General features: G+C 37.3%; 1 pseudogene; it reads left to right on the top strand.

Moving 5' to 3' along the window:
* Window positions 1-6,032: 6,032 nt before the first annotated feature.
* On the top strand, window positions 6,033-7,058 carry LOC131397896 (vomeronasal type-1 receptor 4-like; annotated as a pseudogene).
* The last annotated feature ends 1,903 nt before the right edge of the window (window positions 7,059-8,961 follow it).

The raw sequence follows: 8,961 nt of genomic DNA on the forward strand, positions 1-8,961 counted from the left end.
AGTAAAATACACCTCACTGATGAAAATGGTTACATATAGAGGTCAAAATAGTATTGGTAAGGAGTAATTCATGAAGACTTTGACTTTATTTTGTTGTTGAAATATTTTACTCTTAAATTTGTTCTCATGTATATTACTTTGACTTTACCAAGACAATAAATTACCACCAATTTAGCAGCCTAATCTAGCACCCATTTTATTTTCTTATGTTACTGTAATTGGAAATCTGGGAGACTTGGTTGAGTATTCTGATTAATATGTCACAAATCCAAATCAGCCAGCCTGGGCTCTATTCTCAAAACTCTGAGAAATAATCTGCTTCCAGGATCTTAAATTCCAGGCATAAATTATTTCCTTCTAACAGTTTTCTCACATGCCCATCTTCATCCCATCCCCAAAGCTAGCAATAGCATGTTAAATCCTTTGCATGTTTCAAATCTCTGACATCCTCTTGTATCCCATCTCTCTGCCTTCTCTTCATGCTTGAAGGACTCTTGTAATACATTGGGCCCACCAGATTATGGAGGACAATAGGACTATTTTAAGTTCAGCTGATTAGTAACGTTAATTTTAACTACAAAATTCCTTTACCATGTACCAACATAACCACCTACCTTATGTTACACACACAGTAAAGATTTGCCTATAGTATTATGGGACCAGTAAATTTGTTGCAATAAAAAAATATTATATTTAAACTATCAATATATCTACTTAACTATTTCCGCAATTTACCCCTTGTGAAGGTTTCTTACGTGATAGAAGCAAAGGGGAAAATATGTCCTTAAAAAATTTAGTTGTTGTCTTATTATGTTCTACTTTTTATAGTAAAGCTTAAAATGTAAGCTTGTAAGAGCATATAAAGGTTAAAATAAAGTGTTATATTTTAGAAATACCTCAATAAAAAAAGATATTTTCATCATGTCAGTCTTGGGACATAAGCATTATTATGGTACTGAAGTTTTTCAATCTGTAAGCAGGCCTTTCAACAGAATGGCCTGGCACCACTTTCCAACATTGAACACTGGATACTAGTAAACAGCCTCCCCTGTTAGATTTGCTGTGTTTGACCCTATACACAATATCACGGAAGAAAAGAGAAAACACTGTTGAGTGTTGTTCATCCTAAATTTTATCTGTTATCCTCTACTGTAGATTCAACTTACGAGGTATTCAGGAGCATCTTATATGACCAAAATTTTTGCCTATGAGCTGAAATTGGTAACCATAGGAAATAAAAACAGGTTATCGAAGAGATATCAGCAATCCCATATTCATGGCAGCATTGTTTACAATAGCCAAGATATGGAAACAAGCTACATGTCCATCAATGGATGAACAGATAAAGAAGATCTAACATATATATATACTGGAATATTATTTAGTCATTACAAAGAAGGAAATCATGCCATTGGGGACAAAGAGGATGGACCTTGAGGACATTATGCTAAGTGAGATGTCAGATAAAGAAAGAAAAATACTGCATGATCTCACTTACATGTGGAATCTAAGAAAGTCAAACTCATCAAATCAGAAAGTAAAATGGTTGCTTCCAGGGGCAAGTTGAGTGGGGAAATAGAAGAGTTTATTTTAAGGGTACAAACTTGGAACTAGTAGACAAATAGGTCCTGGAGATCTAGTGTTGTCTATATCGACAACAATGTTGTATTATAGTCATCAAACTTGCTAAAAGTGTAGATCTTCATTTTTCCAACCACTAAAAAAATGATAATTAGGTGATGTTTAATTGGATAGAGGTGCTATCACTACAGTGGTAATATTTTATAATATATAAATGTATCAAATCAACATGATGTATACCTTGAATTTATGCAATGTTATCTGTCAAATATTTTCAATTAAAAAAGAGAAACCACAGGTGACTGTTGTGATTTGATCATAAATGAGGGACTAGATGAATAGGGGAATCCATTAGTGGCCTCCTTTCTGCCCTCTGGCACCTCCATCACCCATAGACTCATCCATCCTCTCACTCTACGTCTCTTCCCCTGCTACATCCTTTATCTGTCCACCAGTGAACTTTAGACATCCAATAAAACTCCACGTGCTCTCACCTCCATCCAAATCCTTTGATTCAATGTTGCACTTTTCACCTCTGTCTTGTGACCTTTTCACCACGAGCCCTCTGTAACCATTCTTCTAGGGCCCTCAGTCTAACCCTCCTCAGCCTTTGTCACCTCGGCAAAGTCCATTGTCCATTTCCTCTTGCCTTCTATCTATGCCAAATTCCAATATCCTATCCTATGCCCTGTGACTTCTATGCCCCTTCGCTCTCATTCCTCCTAGCCCTCAACTCACAGGCATCATCAATGCCCCCATGAACCCAATCCACACCCTGCACCCATTACATCTAACCCTATAATTCCTGACTCTTTCTCCTGGGCTCTTTAGCTCAAAGATGCCCACTGTCCTCTCCTGCTGTTCCATTGTCCTCTGCCCCTTGGCCTTCCTGCCCATGTCCATGGTTTCCCCAAGTGCCATCTCCTTTCCCATACTCTATCCAACCTGGACCGTTATCATCTACCATGATCTGCCTACCCCATCTCAATTCGCCTTCTCCACATACCATGGTTTTTTAACTCACCCACCAAAGGCCTTTCTTCACTTTGCCCATTATATTTCAGTCCCCATTAGCACTTTGCTCTTATGACTTTCTGCACCCCTTAAGGCCCCAGATTCCAATATCCCCTCTACCTTCACTTCCTTGCACACTTTGCCCACTTGCATTTTCATCCCCAGCATTCCACTGTACTACTTCACCAACATTAAAAATGCTTTGCCTTTTCTCTCTCTGTTCGTTCTCTTCCCCTGCACTCTCTATAACCCCAAGCCCCCAGGCTCTCTGCACCACCGTCTTAGTCTTATGTCTCCTTTGTCTTGTGGCCTATTCTTATCCACTCTATCACACACCCACACACTGTCACTCTCCCAAACACTCAAAGTTTTCCAGTATGTGTCTCATCATAAATTGGCAATGCTCACAGCACATTTGAAGGGCTGTGCATTATAATAAATATTTCCTTTGTGACTGTTGCAGGGTTAGAAGAACTGTGAAGGGTAGGAAGCCTCCCCTTTTCAGGCATCCATAAGTCTGGAGATACAAATGTTCTTCTGTATAAGATCCTGTTACTGAGATCCACATATGCATGATGACTGTGCTTTTATGAAAGAGTGTAATCATGAGTTTATGTGAGTGTGTGCATTTATGAGTATTTACATATGTGAGTATAAATTTTTATGTGTTCAATGTGTGCATTTTTGCTTGCGAGTGTGCAATTGAAATAGTGCGAGCACGTGACTGTGTATGTGTATAAGAATGTGAATGAGTGTGACTATATGTGTGAGTGTGTATGCATGTGTGTGTTTTCATCTAGGTATAAATTAGTTTGCTTGTGTGTGTAGGATCACTTGTCCAACATTATGGCTCTAATAACTGATTTGACAGTTGGAGGTGGCAGCATAGTGAGCCTGGATCAAAGAGTTGATTTGCGTGTAGGAAAATCTAAAGAATTAAATTCAAGTTAGAATTTATGCTGTTTTCTTTGATCTATCAGAAATACATCACACAATTAAAAAAGCAATTATAGAGCCTTACTGAAAATCTTACAAAAAACTAAGTGTAGAGGACTGTGTTTACTATTTGATGGTCTTTAATTAAGTAGCACTGGTTTATCTGATAATTACAAGAATGGTAAAATCTACCTATGAAACCATCTGATCCTGGTGCTTTCTTTCTGAGGGACTGTTTGAACATTTTCTCTTTTTTCTATGGATATTAGTCTGCTTCTGCTTTCTATCATTAGTGAGGGTCAATATTGGTAAAGTAGAGTTTCTAAACAATTTACATATTAATTGATATTGAATGTGCAATGATATCTAATGTAATTATTGGCATCATGTTCTTGTTACTTGTATCTCTTTTTAGAACTTGATTCATTCCATTTCTTTGCCTATAACTTAACTGGTGGTGCAGCTCCATTGCATGAAATTAGGAAAGAACTCACTTTTGGGTAGAAGTTCTGGGTGAAGTAGAACATCCAGTGAGATACAGATACTCGCCACCAGTCCCTCACCTGTCAGACCTAACTATTTCCTGCTCTCCTCCGTGTGAGCCACTGCCCTCCTCCAGAGATCACGGAAAAGTAAGAGTCTCCACAAACACTGCAAAGGTGTCTCAAGAGATTCTGGTTAGAGACTTTGTAGTTGTTCTTGGTAATTTGCATCTGGGAAAAAAGTTTTCAAAAGTATTCTCAGCTCCCAAGCGTGTTACTACCAATGCTGCTACAGGTGAAATGATAATTGCAGTTCTGAGGGGAGGTGAGGTCACAGAATCACAAACTCATATCTCAGGGTCTAGCTCCCCTCGCACACATGTACTGACTGCTTTGACTGCCACGCTGAGACAACGATCCAGGCAGCAGGAAAACATTGGTGGATTTTCTCTATATTAATCTGAGAAGTGGAAACTGTAAGGGAAGGAGACGTATGAGGAGTCTGGGTAAGTGAACATATTGGACAAAGGGAATCTTCTCGATATGAACCTGGTCCAGTGCCAAAGACATGTAGAAAGGTGGCATAAATCCTGAAGCATGAGCTGAGGTAGTAAACAGAGAGGGGGTCCTAGACCTTCCACCAATTCCTGATGGCTCCAAATGTAACGTAATATAATCCTTACTGACAGTGAGTGTCATGGGTTTAATTCAAGGGATAATGAAATCTGATTTTTAATGTGCTTAAGGACTATGTCAGAGTCAATCCACTGTTCAGCCTACTGTGTAGGAATCATAGACATAATTTTCAGGTTTCTAGAGGTGCATCCAAAATACCTTCATGCTTGTAATAAAGGGTAGGATGAACCTACAGGAATCATCTGATCCTGTGCAGAAACAGTGTGTCTAATAGCAGTTGCTTGTATTTTAATGTTTTCTCTAACTCTGGGTGTATGAAGTGCTTAATAAACTTAATAATTGTGTCTCTATTGATTATGGAGAGACTTCTCGCACTTAAAGTTAGGGAAGCAGCATTTAAGAAAAATATACCTTTGTAAGTTTCAGACAACTTTTTTATGCTCAAATCTATGGTGATATTTCTGTCTCTTTAAAATATGAAACCAATCCAAAAAATATATGTCATTTATACAATATACTAGTTTTTTTCTTAACATTGCCTGTTGCTTGTGTGTCTTATATTTTAATCTTTCTCAAATCTTGACTTAGTGCAAATATTTTTTTAACTCAGGTATTAATAAATTAAAGTATACATGATTTGATATTAGTGATAATTGAGTTCTATTGTTCACTATTCATCAGGCATCAGTGCTTCCTATCTCATAATTCCTGTGACACAGACCATTTTACGTTTGTTGCTGAAATGAAAGCAAATGAATGTTTCTGTTGCCGTTCTTATATTGAAGCATTCTTGCATTCATGAAACCCAACTTGCCCTGGGAAAAGATCCTGCAGTTTTATACTGCAACCAAGGCATCTACATTTTATTAAGATCTCTAAAGCTTTATTCAAAGTCTATATTTGCCTAAAGAATAAGTCTTCATAAGTAAGGTGAAACTAATCATTACCAAATTAAAAATAAAATACCACCAATCTAAATTGAAATTATATGGTACAAAAACAAAACTAAATATAGATCTGGTTTATTTGAAGAACATGGGTGACTAGTATTTTGGTATATTATGGATTAAATGCGCTATCTCTGTTACCAGCCCAGCCACGTTCAAATACCCAGTCTGGCCCTATCCAGTGAATGAATTCAGTGAAAACACTTACCCTCTCTGTGCCTGTGCTGTCCTCATCTTTATAAGGAATGTAATAGTGCCTGCCTCATGAACTTGTGAGGGATAAAGTTACTGCATATGTGGCTGATTCATGCATTGCAAGTGTACTTTAATGGTTATGCATTCAACTCTTGGAAGCCTCTAAATGATGGAAAAACTTTAAGTAATTATATCAAAGTACTGACTTTTAGTAAGTGGAGAATACTGGATTTCAGTTGACATGATACATGTGGTCCACACCTCCTAATCTTCTACAGGATCCTCTAGCTCATACGACAAATATCAGTCATTGAGAACTGACAGGATGGCCACTAGGGGTTTGGCAGTAGGAATGATCTTCTCATTACAGACTATATTTGGAATCCTGGGGAATTTCTCTCTTCTTTACCACTATCTCTTCCTTTATTTCACTGGGTCTAGGTCAAGATCCACAGATTTGATTGTCAAAAACCTGATTGCAGCCAATCTATTGTCCCTGTTCTCTAGCGGAATACCCTACACCATGTCATCTTTTGGGTGGTATCAGGTCTTTAATGATTTTGGGTGCAAATTTTTTCTCTATGTTCGTGCAGTGGGCAGAGGTGTGTCCATTGGCACCACCTGCCTCCTGAGTGTCTTCCAGGCCATCATGATCAGCCCCAGAAGCTCCAGGTGGGCAGAGCTTAAAGTGAAAGCTCCCAAGTGCATTGTCCCCTCTATTTTCCTGTGCTGGATCCTGTACATGCTGGTAAATGTCATTTTTCCTATGTTTGTGACAAGCAATTTGAGCAACAAAAACACCACAAACCAAAAAGCAATTGGAGAGTGTTCTGCTGTTCGTCATGACAAAACCAGAGACTCACTGTATGCAGCATTGCTATCATTCCCTGATGTTTTCTGTTTGGGACTCACGCTCTGGGCCAGTGGCTCCATGGTTTTCATCCTGCACAGGCACAAGCAGAGGGTCCAACACATTCATAGGACCAACATGTCCTCCAGATCATCCCCTGAGTCCAGAGCCACCAAAACCATCCTTCTCCTGGTGAGCACTTTTGTCTATTTTTACACCATTTCCTCAATCTTTCAAGTATGCGTGGCTCTTTTTAACAATCCTAACTGGTTTCTCTTGAAGATTAATTCAGTAATTACTCTGTGTTTCCCAACTGTCAGCCCCTTTCTGTTCATGAGGCATGACTCCAGTGTATCCAGGCTCTGCTTTGTCTGGATAAGGAACACAAAATCCCCTAATCTTATGAGAAATATGTGAATTGCATGTATTTGCACAATATTCATTTGGTAATTCACTCATTCCCCTCAGAGTCCTAAGTACAATTATGAGTGGCTGACCAGAGAGTATAAGCAGGACATGCTGAGTGTCTTTTCCAAAGTAAACAAGTTATAATAGCAATCGTAATGAAATATTGTATAATTATCATGTAAATGCTTATGTGAAGCTTTACTAATATTTGCAATGGAGGAGTTCAGAATTTATGCAATAGTAAACTCCAGGTCCTGAAACAATCTGGCTGTTGTGGAGATGCATTCAAGTGTGTAACAAATCTATCACAGTAAATTTCCCAGAAATGAACTAGGCTTGGAATTTTTGTTAAAGTGTATAAAAATCGGTCGCATGTGGCAGGCATTCCTGAAACTAAAGACAACGGTGCTGGAGGGGAAATTCAGTCAGTAAGTAAAGCTTTGGGAGCCAGTTGTGAGTTTTGCACATTGCATCCTTAGAGAGGCAGTAGTCAGTTATTTGAAATATGATGTTACAGAGGGTTATGAGCATATTTAAACATTTTCCAGTAGAAATAGCCAGATTGAACCGGAATGGGGCAAAGCAGAGCTAAAATTACATTTTAACAGATTTTAAACAACATCAGGTGAGGGTGATCATTTTAAAGATGTGAATTGCATGGAATTGGGATCTGTAGAAGGCAGGCTTTTCTCTTTTGTGAAGATGATTTGGGCGTGTTGTCAAGAAAGAGGTTTGGAGGTGCACACTCCTGTCTCTAAAATGATGAAGTTAGTTTATGGTAAAAACTTCCATTAAATTTGGAGCACTGTAGGGAGAGATATTTGAAAGGGAAAGACATGAATCCATTCTGTTTATGTGGAGTTTGTGGCTCCTTGATTTCCAGAAGCAAAGTGGATATTTCTTCAATTTTAGGAGAGATTTTTATGTAGTTTCCTCTGTATTTACATTCTGAAGCTGATGCAAAATATTGAGAATTCAACAATTTGAAAAACAACTAATTATTTTGACCTAATGTAGGTATATTTTGGACCTTGTACAACAGAGATAAACCCACATCTTTAGTCATGTGAGAGACTTAAATATTTACCACAAATTAGATCGCAAAGCAAGAAGGAAAAAATAAATATGTAGACACACATATACCTACAATTGTGTTTATATATATGTCTGTGTGTGATCTGAGTGTATATGTATAACACATATTCAAATAAAGTGAATCATGTTTGTTATCCGTCAGTCAAGATATTGGCAACTTCCACATTAAGAAAAATTTAAATAGTGCTAAATGGAATAATGACAAATCTTAAATTGTATTTGATGTGATGTGTATATTGCCATGCTAGTTATGTAACTGGTAAAATTCCATGAAGTGTGTTTCTCAGTTTCCTACTTTAATTCTATTATTTGGCTATATCTCTTAAAAAATATGCAATGAATAAAGTAAAAATAAGTTTAATCTTAAAAGAAATAATTAATCTACTTAAGTTTAAGGTGATGACATACATTTGGGTATCAATAGAGTTTATTTTCTCATTTCATCTTGTTAACTCCTTTTCTGTGTGTTTTTCATATCCTTCTATATTATAATTCTACAATATAATTAACTCATTTTCTTTGAAAGTAGTATACTCAGTATTTGTTAGTTTTTACCTAGAAATTTTAGCACAAATGTAAAATCTAATCACAGTGTCATTGTATTTAATACTCTTAAGCCCCAACTTTACAATACAGAGACATTACAGCAGCAACCTATTCATCATATCCCACCCTTTTGATTGGTGATATATATTTTAAAATTTTAAAGACACATACACAGGTCATAAGTAAGTAGTAGCTCAATGAAAGTTCACAAAGTGAACACATGTTTGTACTCAGTACCTAGAGCAATCAGGAGAATATTGTCAGACCCCCA

This window comes from Diceros bicornis, chromosome 34, assembly GCF_020826845.1.
Source record: "Diceros bicornis minor isolate mBicDic1 chromosome 34, mDicBic1.mat.cur, whole genome shotgun sequence".
Taxonomy (NCBI): domain Eukaryota; kingdom Metazoa; phylum Chordata; class Mammalia; order Perissodactyla; family Rhinocerotidae; genus Diceros; species Diceros bicornis.